Below are 14,850 nucleotides of genomic sequence, written 5' to 3'. Positions count from 1 at the left end.
GTGGAGAGTGACCTCCAGCGAACTGCCAGCGGGGAAATGGGTCCCTCAGACTGGCAGCCCCCAGGAACCGAACATTGCTGACTGCCCGCTTGGCCCTGCACCTCCGCAGAGGAGCACAGCCCAGGCCACAGCTTGATCTCAGCCGGGTAAGGCCCTGAGCGGAGAACCCAGAGATGCCGCGCCCAGACTTCTGATCTATAGAAACTGTAAGGGTGTTGCTTTCAGTCACCACGTTTGTGATAATTTTTTACTCTGCGGTAGATGACTAGTTCGGGCATCCTAGAATGCTACATGTCAGAGCTAAGAGGGTCCTTAGCAGCCATTGAGTCCAACCTCCGCATGTGCAGATGGGAACTACAGCCCAGAGAGCAGACGGGACATGAACCTGCTTCCTGCAGGGAGGTGACGTCAGGCAGAAGCTGCCCCCGCCCTGGAGGCTCTGCCAGGCCCGGCCTCTCATCTCCTCAGAGACTGCAGTACCAGTCGCTCTGCTAACTCTTCCTCTGTGGGGGCACTGCCCGCCCCCCCGCCCCCGAGCTGGTTTCTGGCCACCCACTGAATACCCTCATCTCCTGGGGAGCAAGCTCGGGCAGGCTCCCCATCTGGCTCCTCAGGTGGTCAGGAGGTAGAGCCCCCACCCCCTCAGCAGAACATGGCCCAAGGGTGCAGGAGCCAGATCTGATGGAATCTGGGAATTCAGGGGGGAGGCCAGAGGATCCTGGCTCGCATCCCAGCCAGGCCATCGTCAGCGGCAGGACCCTGGTGTGGGGACTTCCCCTGCTGAGCTGGTGTCCACATCTGTGAAACGGGAGCAGAGGTGCGTTCCTTCCGGCCGCAGAGGAGCTCAGGCACATGAAACTCCGGACAGAAGCTCCCTCAATGTGCAAATGCGTGTCTCCAACCTCGTCCTTTTTGGGGGCCTTTTCTTCCCCCATCTACTAAATGGTTTTGTGCCCTAGATCTGTTTTGCAGACCCTAACAATCGACCATTTTAGGGTTCAAGTTCTAGCTCCGTGTCCTCCTAGCCGTGTGACCTCGGATAAATCACTTCAGCTCTCTGAGCCTCAGTTTTCTCACTTGCAAAACAGGGCTACTGGTCATACCTACCATTACACGGGAGATGCAGGTCAGATACCCAGCTGAGTGCCTCCAAAAATGTCAGCCAGCTCTATCACCATCATGATCGTCGTTGGAGCGTGTGAGTTCCGTCATGCCCACTGCAAAGGGCAGCAGGGCAGAGCCTCCCAGGGTGAGAGAAGTTTGGTTTCCTTGGAGACAAATGTTTGTGGGCTGGGAACATTTTTGTGCCTGCATACATTTCTGGGAAAACAACATGAGTTCTTTTCCCTCAACTCTCTGGCCCTGCACCCATCTAAACCCCCGTCCCGAGCAGCACTGGGCTTGTAAGCAGGAAAGCTGCAGGCAGGTTTTGGAAAACAAAAATGTGCATTTATTTCTGTTGCCAGGTCTAGGAACTACTTCCTGTTTTTCTCTACACGATGGCAATAGCTCGTGCAAATGGCCGGAGGCGGGAAGGTGAGTCAGACACGAGCGGGGTGGGCATCACTGCCATGTCCCCACTGGCCATGCCTGATTATCGCACGCTGTCCTCTGCCCATAGCTGATCCCCTGGTGTTGACAGACACCCGACAGCAGGCGGGGCAGGCAAGAGTCTCCCCGGGGAATTTGAAACTTGAGGGCACTGAGGCAGGGGGAGGCTGGAGATGCACCGTCCCCGGCCAGTGCCCTGGAGAGGACAGCCACAGGCTCCGCCCCTGAGCCCCCAGAGGCCCCTGAGGGGGACTCATGCTGAGGGTTTGCTCTTCTCCCATCCCAGGAGCCGCTTCCTATAAAACCACTGATGGGCTCCTTGGTTGGAAACGTTCTGGTGTCTGCCACTCCACACCTCCTGGTCGATGTGATGATGGGGAGGACACAGCATTGCTGGGGGTTGAGGGCAGCCTGCGGGATGGAGCAGTGATCCCCCTGGTCTGTGTAGATAACTGTGGGGTGCTTCTATGCAGAAAGAGCATTGGTCTCGAATCTGGTTTTCTATGACCTGTCGGCTGTGTGGCCTTGAGCAAGTTCCTGAGCCTCTCTGTGTGGTCTAATGGGATGGGACCAGGGGCTCCTCAATGAGCACATGGGGAAACCGAGGACCAGAGAGGAAGGGCTTTACTTAAAGCCACACAGCAGGTTTAAGGCAGACTCTGGAGAGCGCCAGGTCCTCCAAATCCCAGCCCCGAGGGGGCAGTTCTTGGAGCAGGAAGCTCATCTCTAATTAGCAGCCGGTCCTGTTGCCTCAGATGAAACCCAGGCCCCCAAGGACTTCATGGACCACAAATTCCTTTCCCAACCAATTGTGGCATTTGGCCCAGTAATAACGTCGAAGTCACTTTTGGGGGCTGAGCAAACTGAGCCCAGCGAGGGCCAGGGACTTGTCCAAGGTCACACTACAATGTCATGGCAGAACTGGATTCTGAGCCAGATCTGAAAAGCCTGTGCTTTTTGCTTTAAGTCAGGGCTTCTTAAGCCTGTATCTGGGGATGAATCAGGGATGGTGGCTCATGAATTCTGCATAAGAATTTTAAAATTGTTTGCTTTCATTCTGATGATGCCACGAAAAAGGAACTCAAACACATCATGAATCATCTGCAGGACCCAAGGTGAACCTTACCTGAGCTTGTCTTTGAACTTGGGATCACACTGGCACCAAAGAATAACATTTATGAGAACTAACTGTGGGCCAGGCACTGTGCTTTTCTCTTTCTGTGTATTATTCATCAACCCTCACAACAATGCTATAAGGGGATAGGAGGTGCTGTTACCCTCCCATTTCACAGATCAAGAAGTTGAGGCACGGAGAGATTGAGCAACTTGCAACAACCCCCGCAGCGAGTAAGGGGTGAGGCCAGAATTTGAACCCAGGCTGATTCCAGAGCCCGTGATCTTGATCACTATGCTTTATCACGGTAACATCTCCGGGCGGTGAGAAAAGGGCAGGGGTGGCTGACATGTAAAGTTAAATTCCTGCTAAGTAAGGTCCAATCGATGCAGAAGTAGAGGGTGGGAAGCGACGGTCTGTGGGTGAAACAGAACCAAATGGCGGGAGGAAAAGCCATCAGAACACAGAGTTGGGAGGGAGTGTGCCAAACCCAGAAGGAATGGCAGCGCAGCTGAACGTCCCATAGTCACACTGCTAGTGACTCTCCAGGTTCCGCAGAGCCACATCGTGGTTACCACTCAATTAAAGTTGGTACATTGATGCTGTGGCACCATGCTTTGGTAGTGAGGGCCATGGGCTTAAGAGTCATGATTTCTGAGTTCAAATTCATCTTCCTTCGTGCCTAGTCCTCAGACTATGGGTGAGTCACCCAATCCCTCTTAGCCTCCGTTTTCCTCAACTCTCAAATGGAATTAGAACAGCACCTGAAAGACTGCTACTTGCCTTTGCAATTTCCTTCTCTCCTTTCACTTTTTTGGGAGCGAATCCTCATTTTATTCCTGGGTGATGATGGACCCAGGCAAACAACACACACCCTCAGCCTCTCTTGCAGCTGGTGGTGGCCAGGGAGTGGAAGGGGTTAGGTGAGGTCTCTGGGAAATATCCTTGGAAGATGCTGATGCGGCTGGAAGGAAAGCCAATGTGCCTGTCTTTCTTTTTTAAAAATATTTTTATTGATTTGAGAGAGAAAGGGAGAGGGAGAGAGAGATAGAAACATCAATGATGAGATCAGCTGCCTCCTGCGCGCTCCACGGGATCGAGCCTGCAACTCAGGCACATGCCCTGACCGGAGACTGAACTGTGACCTCCTGGTACATAGGTCGACGCTCAAACACTGAGCCACGCTGGCCCGGCTATTTTGCTTCCTACATGGGACTCACTCCTTGCGGTTGGAGCCCCACCGACTATCTTGGAACTAGAAGTGACTTTGATGATGAAGCCAGGCAGGAAGATGAAGCAACATGAAGCCAGAGGGAACCTTGACATTGATGACCCCATGGAGATCGCATCAGCCCTGGTCTGCACTGATCTTTGCAGAATTAAAAAGCCCCCACAAAACATTTAATCTTAGAACAGTTTTAGGTGTACAGAATTATTGCCAAGATAGTACAGAAAGTTCCTATATGCCCAAAACCCAGTTTCTCATATTATTAACATCTTAGGTTGGTGTGGTACATTTATCACAATTAATGAACCAATATTGTCATGCTATTATTAACGAGGAAGTCCGTACTTCATTCAGATTTCCTGTTTCCCGTGACGGTCCCTTTTCTGTTCTGGAATTCCATCCAGGACACCACGTTACTCTTATCTCCTTGGGCTCCTCTCGGCTGTGACTGTCTCAGACGTTTCTGGCTTTGGATGACCTTGGTAAGTATTTGTAAAATGTCCTTCCGTTGGGCTTTGTCTGGGATTCTTACGATCCTACCAGCACACTGTGCTTCGGGGAGACGACTACACAGGTAAAGTGGCATTCTTCTCCCATTCCACGAAGGGCAGATGCTATCAGCACGACTTATCAGGATGGATGTAAACTTCCATCACTATCAGTTTCTCCACCATAAAGTCCCCACCCCCCCTTTCCATGCTGTGTCTTGGGAATAAGGTTATTGTGCACAGTCCACGCTGAAGGACTGGGAGTTTTGTTCCCTTCTTAAGGATGTAGTATCTACACAAATTATTTGGAATTCTTCTGCACAGTAGGTCAATCTTTTCTCTTTATCTTATCTCATTTATTTACTAATATCAGTGTGAACACATGGATATTTATCTTATTCTTTGGGTTATAATCCAGTACAACTTAATTCCGCCGCCCCCCCCCCCCCACCTCCTCAAATTGTTCCACCTTTGGTCATTGGGAGCTCTTTCCGGTTGGCTCCCCAGATTTCTTAACACAAGAGAAAAACCGAGGTAGTTATTTTGCAACGAAGGTCTTAAATTCCTCCCATTCCGATGTGCTCAGCCCTTTGCAACGCGACTTTGCAGCTTCTCTCATTAGACCTGAATCTCTTTCTCCATCCCTGGAATGTGGGCTGGGCCATTTGACTCGCTTTGGCCAAAAGACCGAAGCTCGAAAAGGCTGGTGTGTGGGGCTCGCTGCACGTAGGACCCTGAGACCACGACGTGAGCCGGCGCAGGTCTGCCTGCCAGAGGATGCCACGTGTGGCCCAGTTACCTCAACCACCACTGCCTAAAACCAGACCACAGCCCTGTGCGTAAGGCTCTGACTGTAACTGATTGCAGAGGGATGATGGGCTGAGGGACAAGCCCTCCCCACTAAGCCCAGTCCAACTTCTCACCCAGAGTCCTGAGCAAATCAATGGTTAGTTTAAGCCGCTACGTTGTGAGGTAGTTTGTGATGTAGCAAACACCGACCTGCTGCCCAAACCACTACTTCCTTTTTGCAAGTCCGTGATTTGAGTTTTCTCTTACACGAAGTCTAACCTCATCCTAAATGGACAAAAATTAGTAATTTTGTTTCAGATTTTAATTGTTTGGGAAATACAGGCTTAAGGACCTGAGACCTCATTTTATGAGTGCCTACAAATCAGTAATAGTTTCTGCCTGTACCCTCTGGCCTGAGACCACCAGGAACACACCTGTAGCTCAACAGGCTGGATCCATCCCTCACTGCAGGGATGAGCTGACACCTTAGGAACCCTGGGGTCTCAGTGAGAGGGCATTAGAAAGGGCTTTCTATGGGCTTGTGTTAGGTGGCTCTGAGTTCACAGAAGTGGGGTTTTCTCTAGATTGGATGCTGTGAGGCAGTGGGAGTAAGTATATGGTTGGGGTCTTTTTTAAAAAAAAATATTTTATTGATTTTTTACAGAGAGGAAGCGAGAGGGATAGAGAGCTAGAAACATCGATGAGAGAGAAACATCAACCAGCTGCCTCCTGCACACCCCCTACCGGGGATGTGCCCGCAACCAATGTACATGCCCTTGACCGGAATTGAACCTGGGACCTTTCAGTCCGCAGGCCGACGCTCTATCCACTGAGCCAAACCGGTTTCGGCATGGTTGGGGTCTTGATAAGCCTCTCCATGGAGAAGGCAGAGCCAGGCTAAGCTGTTAGGTGGTGAAGGAGCAGCAGCCACTGTATGAGCCAGGATGGGAGTGGGGGGGAGGGGGAAGGCGTTTGGTCATTTTTAAAAATTCTTTATTGTTTAGAGTCTCCTTTTCCCCCATTGACCTCTCCCCAGCCGCTTCCCCCCCCCCTCGCCCCCCAGTACATGCACTCACCCCCCTACTGTCTGGGTCCATTGGTTATGCTCATATGCATGCATACAAGTCCTTTGGTTGATCTCTTCCTCCCCCTCCCCGCCTCCCCTGCCTTCCCTCTTAGGTTGGACGGTCTGTCCGATGCTTTCATGACTTTGGCTCCATTTTGTTCATCAGTTTGGTTATTTTTGTGGCTTGGAAGCATTCACGGCTTATGTTCAGACATCCTTACAGAGTGATCTTGTTTTCGTCTTGAGTCATGAGTCACAGAGTGCCTTGTTTGATGTGGGTGATCTGTAAAATGTTCGTGCTCACAGGACATCAGCTGTTACCTGTGCCGGGCAACTCCTAGCAACACCCAGGCCAGCTCCCGAGCGGCAGCGCTGCTTTCCTTTCTCAGTTGAGGTCTTGTTGCAGAAGGGGACACGAGGCACAGAGAGGGTGTGGAGCTAGCTTCAGGTCACACAGCTATTGAGTGGCTGTGCACCATAAACCCTGTCAGCTGTCTTTCCAGCCTGTGGGCTGCTGTGGGCTCGTTCTTGGTATTGTGTATGTGCACGTGAATATCCTGAGGCAGGTGCCAGGCACGTGGAGGTGTGGGTCTGTCTCTGGGTTGGGGTGTGTAGTGCAGACTGTAGAAAAGGGAACCCCAAGCCCTTGCTCTCTCTGGGCCTCAGCCTCAATGCTGGGATCGCACGGGCTCTGTCCTTAAAGGGCCGGGCCTGGGGAGGACCGAGGGGCCAGGCAGCCTCTATGTGCAGTCGATGCTATGTCTGAGGAAATTCGGGCACGAAGAGAAAATAGTGACTTGTGTCTTGTCCAACGTCTAATGTAGTAACTTTTAAAAAACACACAGCTCCACTGAAGTAAAACTGACGCACAGAAGATGGCACATGTTTGAGGGGAACCATTTGGTGAGATTTAACATGTATACAGCAGTGAAACCCTCGCCTCCGTCCAGGTAATGAACATGGTCATCACCCAGGAGTGCGTCCACTGTGTAATCCAGGGAAGGCGCTGTCTCAGGACTGGGCCCTGGGAGCTTTCGTCCGCCTGTGATTTTCAGAAAAGACGAGACTAGCTGTCCAGTACATGTCACCACATCATGGCTCAGTGGCCAAGCCCAAGGAAGACCGCAGCAGACACCTGTGCCTCCCCTGCTGACACCTGAAACCCCTCACAGCCACACCCGTGTGCCACGCAGGCTTCTAAGCTGCAGGCGACAGAGTCCCAACGCAAAGTTGCTTGAGCAAAACGGAACTCCTATCGGCTCAAGGAGCTGGAAAGTCCACAGTGAACCAGGTCCAGCGCAGCTTGACTCCGGACTGCTTTTCTCCTTGTCCGCGCCCACGGGCAGGCTCTCCTCCGGGAAACAGGATGGCAGCGGCATGTGCGGGGGGCTGGGCAGGCAGGGAGGGGGCAGCCCCCCGGGCATCACTCTTTACTCTGGGGTCAGTGGCAGGGGCAGCCGTGGGAGGAACTGTAAGCATGAGAACAGCCTGATTCGATCTGGGTTCTGAGATGGTCACGCCAGCCATGGTGCAGAGCCAGAGAGATAATTTAAAAAAAAAAATCTTGCTTGAAAAAAACCATTTCTTTTAAAAAACTATCCCAACAGAGTTGGCACGAGGCAGCATTCTGGGCTCCTTTTTAAGGATCTCATGTCTTCCCACAAGTCCCTGAGAAAAATGCTCATCGGTTAAGATTTTAATGCCCAAAAAACAGTGGCTTAAATAAGAGAAACGTTTGCTTCTCTTTTGTGAACGGTGGTCGAGGGCTGGGGAGCAGCTAAGCGATGGAGAGAAATAGGAGCTCCTTCTGTTGTCCTGCTGCACTTGCCCAGTCCTCAGCTCACCTCTGGTCCAGGCTGCTGGCGCTCCGACCATCACGCCTGCATCCCACATACAGGAACGGGGGAAGAAAGGGGCCCACCTCCTGGTCTGGCCAGCGTTCCCATTTTCCTGACATGACATTTCTTCTTGCAGATCATTGCCCAGAACCTGGTCACATGCCATACCTTAATATCAAGGGAGTCTGGGAAATGTGATCTTTATATGGCCACATGGCCACCCCAAATGGTGTGTGTGTGTGCGCGCGCGTGCGTGCGTGTGTGTGTGTGTGTGTGTGTGTGTGTGTTCAAAAGAGGCTGTACTTTCTTTGACACTCTTTCCATACAGAGGTGGGGTCCATGACCACAAACCCCTGAATCTGGCTGGGGCTCTGTGACTGCGTTGACCATACAATAGGGTGGAAGTGTTGCTTCTACATGGATTTTCCAGGCCAGGTCATGGCAGGCCATGCAGCTTCTGCCTGTTTGGCATGGAGCCAGGACCAGTTTCTTGGGTGTGTGACCTATTTAGTTGCACATGGCCTGTGCCAAAGGGGTTATTCACTTGTTTTAATGCTGTGCTGCGGTCTTGACATTTTTAATGATTTTATCATTGAACTTGTGCTTTGTAAGAGAATCTGATGGGACCGTGGAGACGTGCCTCTGTGGAGGGATGTGTACAATAGTTTCCTGCCACCCTATTAGCATCTGCACTTCCGATGCCGGCTTCCATTACACTTACCTTGCACGGAGGGCCCCATGCTCAGAAGGGCTCCTGTCTTGTCTGCCTGCTGTCACCATCTTGAAATCCTTAATTTTATCCTTGAACTCGTGTATTGGAAGTGAAGTCCAATGGGGCTCATGCAGATGGGCAGAAGAGATACACACGGGATGGATGTCCACAGTTCACACATGGTGTTCACAATGCCCCCTGAGCATAGGCTCGTGGGAGCCCACAGAGCCTGGACATTCAGAGAGACTCGACGTGCGTACAAGGGAAGCCTGCGATGGCTACTGGGGCACAACCCAAAGAGGCTATGCTTTTTGTTCGAACTAGCAGTTCCTTTGGGCAGAGGAAAAAAGGCAGTGAGATTCTAAGAAACACAGACAACCACGGAAACTTACCACATCCTTTCTTATTCATGCTACTTTCCTGTGTTAGCCAACCACTTACACTAAAAACGATGACATAGAAAGGGAAACACAGGGCATCCCATTGTTCCCTTTCCTCTCAGTCTTCCTTACTCACCAGTAGGTAGGAAGTAGAGAGTGTTGATAGAATGTGTGCATATCCGGAAGTGAAATAAAAGCAACTCAATTCGTTTGGTGCAGCATTTCCATGTTCTGGTGAGAATGAAATAGACACACACATGCATGAGTTATGAAATGCCACTGGTGTCATTTCAGTGATTCTACATATGAGTTCAATGCTCTTACATTTGCATTTAACACCATCATTGCATTATATAAAGACGAATGGTAAAACCCATGCACATAATTTGCATGAAAAGTTTTTCTTTACTTAGAACAACATTTAGCAGTAAATAAAGCAACACCATGACTGGTTGAGAGAGGGAGACTAGAAGAAGGGAAAAAGCTTTCTATTTCAGTACCACCACTGGCACTTTCTTCCTACTTTTTAAACAAAGGGCCCCACATTTTCAACTTGCTCTGGGCCCTGAAAATTATGTTGCTGGCCCTGTTGGGAATGCTTGCAGCCAGGAGGCGTCCTTTCAGAACCCAGTCATCAGGTTGTGAGGAAGCCCAAGCCGTATGGAGAGGGCATGTGTAGGTGCTCCAGGCAACAGTCTACCCCAGCCCAGCCTGGGAGTCAGCCCAGCCCAGCCCAGGCACAGGAATAACGCCTCCAGAGGATCCCTTCCCACCGCTCCCAGCTTCCCAACACCTCCCTCCATCAGGTCCTCCAGCTGAGCCCAGCCCTCACGGAGTAGAGACAAGCCATCCCCTCAATGCCCTGAGTTCCTGACCTACAGAATCCATGAGCAAAATAAAATATGTTGTTGTTTTTCGCTACAGGGTTAACCCTACCCCCAAGATGGGGTAGTTTGATATGCAGAAATAAATGTACTATAGTTTATTCATTTGGGTTGATCCTCATCTTCTGTTAATACAAATGAAGTTTCAATAAATAACTCTGTGCAGGTATTATATATATTCAAGGCAGATTCCTAGAAATGAGGATTACTGTGTGAAAGGGTAAATTCATATGAATTCTTTTTTAGCTATTGCCAAATTTCTCTGTAAACTTTATTTTTCTTCAAATAGCTTTCTTTGTGTTTACAGTATATTTATATTTGTACTAGTGGCCTGGTACACAAAATTCATGCACATTAAAAGGGAATTAATTAGAGGAAATATTTTAAAAAATATATATTTTATTGATTTTTTACAGAGAGGAAGGAAGAGGGATAGAGAGTTAGAAACATCAATGAGAGAGAAACATCGATCAGCTGCCTCCTGCACATTCTCTACTGGGGATGTGCCCGCAACCAAGGTACATGCCCTTGACCAGAATCAAACCTGGGACTCTTGCGTCCGCAGGCCGACGCTCTATCCACTGAGCCAAACCGGTTAGGGCTAGAGGAAATATTTTAATATTGTTATTTGTCCTTTCTCTATACTAGAAGTGTCAGAGATGAAAGAAAATCAGTAAAATGTATATGAAAATAATATATAAATTTATTAATAAATAAACAATCACAACATTATATAAAAACAACAAAGACATGATGTAAAAACAACACTGATACAAACAATGACTAATAAATTGATGAAACTTATTTTAATATCTCCCTGTATACCACATTAAGAGTGAAAACACTTTCAGAGTGCTTGACTAATTTCCCTTGTGATGAAATATTTACAACTTTAACTTTAACATCATACACTCTTCGAACTCAAGAGAAAGCAACATACAACTGACCATGTGCAAAAACGGGTTCAGGTAGGAATATTCCTACTCTGTCTAGAGCTTGTCCTTGTGATTTATTAGTCATCACAAATGCTGGCATCACAGGAAACTGTCTTCGAATTAATTTAAATGGGAGGCCAGTGTCAGATGGGGACAAATCAATACTTGGAATCAGAAAAACCTCTCCTTCTGCAGATCCTATTAATACTTCAGTTTCAATAATGTTAATCAGCTTTGTTAATACTTCAGCTCTGGAGGGATCTCTGAGCCCCGGCTGGGGCATAGTGGCAACAGGGAGCTCTGGGCCCCGGGTTTGAAGGCCGGCCACTCCCCCGATTGCAGGAGACTCAGAGTTCTGCTGCTCCCCAGCTGGAGCCCAGAGCTCCCTTCTGCCGCCACGCCCTGGCAGGGGCCCAGGGCCCAGTCATTTGGTCGTCCCTCATTCCCCCCCGCCCCCCCTCCAGCCTGGTCACCCCACATAGCCTCCTGTTCAGTCGTTTGGTCGGTCATTTAGGTCATGACGGCCCCTGGCTTTTATATATTAGGATAATCCTTGCTGCCCACATACAGAGAAACATACATAGAGAAAAGTGCACAAATAAATGCACAACTTGCTGAATTCTTGCAAACTGAACTCGTGTGTGTAACCCTCATGTGTGTCAAGAAATAAAGACTCCTAGCACCTTACGAGCTGCCCTAGTCCCCCTTCCCAAGGAATACTCACTTCCATGGTGTGAATGTATCATTGTTTATCCATTTTCCTCTTGATGTTTCCAGTTAGGGGTTAATGTGTGCTATAGCCCTTGGCTGCTGTATAGTCCGCAGGACCCGTTGCACAAATATCAGGCGTGGAGCATCCTCCTTTACCTTTCTGTGGGTTATTGTTCTCAAACTAGGTTCCTGTGGAACCCTGGAGTCCTTTTCCAAGTAACAGGAAATAAATAAATGCATGGCTTGGCTTCTCTCCATTTAAAAATTTCCCTAAAAATTTTAGGGTCCACTCCCAGTTATCTGCTACCAAGTTTCAGCAATGACAAATGTCCAGGAAACAGGAAATAATGGAAAAACCTGGAAATGCCACAGGCTGCATTGAAAATAGCAGTGGCCATCATTTTTGGAGAGGTCCTCCATGTTGGAATAGGCCTTTCATGACGGTGGATAGAGGTTCTCTAAAGCCTTGCCAAAATAGGTATTGAGATTCCTGTTTCATTGGCACTGAAAACCCAGGTTCTGAAAGGGAAAATAACTTGCGCAAGTTTACACACTCACATTGGAGGAGAAGAAAGTTTACACACTCACATTGGAGGAGGAGAAAGTTTACACACTCATTGGAGGAGGAGAAACTTTACACACTCATTGGAGGAGGAGAAAGTTTATACACTCACATTGGAGGAGAAGAAAGTTTACACACTCACATTGGAGGAGGAGAAAGTTTACACACTCACATTGGAGGAGGAGAAAGTTTACACACTCATTGGAGGAGGAGAAACTTTACACACTCATTGGAGGAGGAGAAAGTTTATACACTCACATTGGAGGAGAAGAAAGTTTACACACTCACATTGGAGGAGGAGAAAGTTTACACACTCATTGGAGGAGGAGAAACTTTACACACTCATTGGAGGAGGAGAAAGCCTGTAGGTTCTGAGTGACTCCCGGGCACTGGCTTCCTGCTGTGAAGGCTGCATCTTCTTGTGTCCTCCTCTCAGCCTGGCACTCAAGGCCCTGCCCACCCAGCCCCTATTAAAGCTGTGGCCGCTCTGTCCCCGTGCGCTGACGCTTTCCCCTGGGCCAGCCCCTGGGCCTTTGCATGTGCTATTCCCTCTGCGTGGAATCCTCTTTTTCCTGTTCACCCAATTCTTCCCATCTTGCAATTCCTTCTCACTTTTCCCACTAAGGTGACATCCTTGCTCCACGGCACGGTATATTTCCCCTAGCACTATCATTGTACATTTTGTTCTTCGCTTATTTTTTTCTTTAAAGTATTTATTGATTTTAGAGAGAGAGGAGGGAGAGGGAGAAAGAGACATCGATGAAAGAGAGAAACATCCATCAACTGCCTCCTGCACTCCTCTTACTGGGGTTCAAGCCTGCAACCCAAGCATGTGCCCCAGCTGGGAATTGAACTGGCGACCTCTGAGTGTATGGACTGAGTGTCCACCAGCTGAGCCACACCAGCCAGGGCTATTGTTTGGTTACTTTCTATTGAATTTCTGTTTCCTCCCACCCACTCCTGGCCACATCTCCAGTGCCTAGCACAGTGGCTGGCACATGGTAGGTACCCTATAAACATCTGCTGAGGAGAGGGACCATCATACCAGTATTTGAATCTCATGGCAACCCTGTGAAGCAAGCAGAGTTGGGATGCTCACTCCCGTTTTATGGAGGAGAAGAGTGAGGCCCAGAGAGGGAAGGGGCCGGTCCAGTCTTCTGATTTGTGGACACAGTCAGACCTGGTGATGATGGTCCTGACACTTCTCCCAGACACCAAGGGACAGGCGAAGGCTGAGGGACGGGGCCTCCCAGCCAGGGGGCTTCCAGCCTTCCCAGATCAGAATCAATGAGCATGGCCTGTCCCTGTCCCTCCCTCGCCCAGGGCACAGGGGAAGGCCAAGGAGGTCGGCAAGGGAGAAAACGAAGTCGTGCTCAGAAGAGGATGCGGGGTGGGGTGGGGGGTTGTGGCATGTGCTGGAGAGCCAGAGGTCAGAGCAGGAGGGGAGGTGCTGTCCCTGCCCAGGAAGGTCCAGTGGGGTCAGAGGGCCTCTATCTTCCTGTGTGAGTTCCAAGCATTGGCCGGCCAGCTTGAACTCAGCCATTGCCTATGTATTTGTTATTCCTTTAACCTCGGTCACGGGGAACGTACGATCAAGAGCATGCTTCATGCTCTGGAGGAGGTGAGGTGGGACCAAAGCCACCTACACAACCCCTCCTTTTTGTGGTTTTGGACAAGTGACTCCACTTCCCCGGGCCTCAGTTTCCCCATCTATAAAAGGAGGGGAGGATACTGGCCCCTATCCCACTGGGTTGCTATGGGGCTTCTATGGATCTTCGGAGGGAAGTTCTTGCTGAGGTGCCTGGCGTAGAGAAACATGCGAAGATACCGTCACAGAGAGCTTGCTCTGTGCAGGCCTCCCCTGGGTCCCCTTACCACTTACTCAGCCCGCCCGGGGACTTTGGAGGCTCTGGTGTTAATCTTGTGAGGGGCACACGTGGGACCTGGACCCAGATTTCTGCAGAAAATGTTACTTACAGAGGACGGTCGCTGCATGCTGGACCCTGCATCCCGTGCCTCAAAGGTCAGGTGGAACTGGACAGATCTTCTAGGACAACTGATGGCCATTTGGGACTTTTTCTTCAGAAGGAATGCCTCAGGCCCGAAGCCTGTGAAGCCCAGTTCAAGAAGTTCCATGGAAGAGGAATAGTTAACTCACTGTGTTTTGAGGTCTTTTAGCTACGGCAGCTTCGCCTGTATCCTAAGTCACTGTGTGACCTTAGGCAAGGCACTTGACTTCTTTGAGCCCCCGTTTCCACATCTGTAAAACGGGGTAATGATAGAACCCACTACGATTCAGGGATGGTGACTGTAGAACTAGCTTGGAGAAGGCATACAGTCAATGCCCAGTGTCTCTGCCCAGCTCCTCTGGCTGACCCCGTGTAGGGGACACCCTGAACTGCCCGTTCTCTTCTGATTCCTTCCATGGCACTTAGCTCGGGGCAGTGGACCCAGATTTATACCATCACAGGAGGTGGGTGACTTTCAGACGGCCCTCGCCTACATCTCACAGGTTGGAACCCTGAGGTCTCAAGCGGGGCCGGAGTTTGCTCCCGCTCCACAGCGACCCAGGCAGAGTGGTGGCTGCATCCA

General features: G+C 49.9%; 1 long non-coding RNA gene across 1 annotated transcript; it reads left to right on the top strand.

Moving 5' to 3' along the window:
• LOC307106872 lies at positions 1-10,051 on the top strand. The gene is made up of 4 exons (XR_013814149.1): positions 1-146; positions 1,467-1,536; positions 4,298-4,375; positions 7,082-10,051. It is a non-coding gene; the product is annotated as an uncharacterized lncRNA (long non-coding RNA).
• Positions 10,052-14,850: the final 4,799 nt, after the last annotated feature.

This window comes from Cnephaeus nilssonii, assembly GCF_951640355.1.
Source record: "Cnephaeus nilssonii genome assembly, chromosome: 11".
Lineage (NCBI taxonomy): Eukaryota > Metazoa > Chordata > Mammalia > Chiroptera > Vespertilionidae > Cnephaeus > Cnephaeus nilssonii.
The sequence above is the reverse complement of the archived record's forward strand: the minus strand, read 5'-3'. Positions and strand labels throughout refer to the sequence as shown.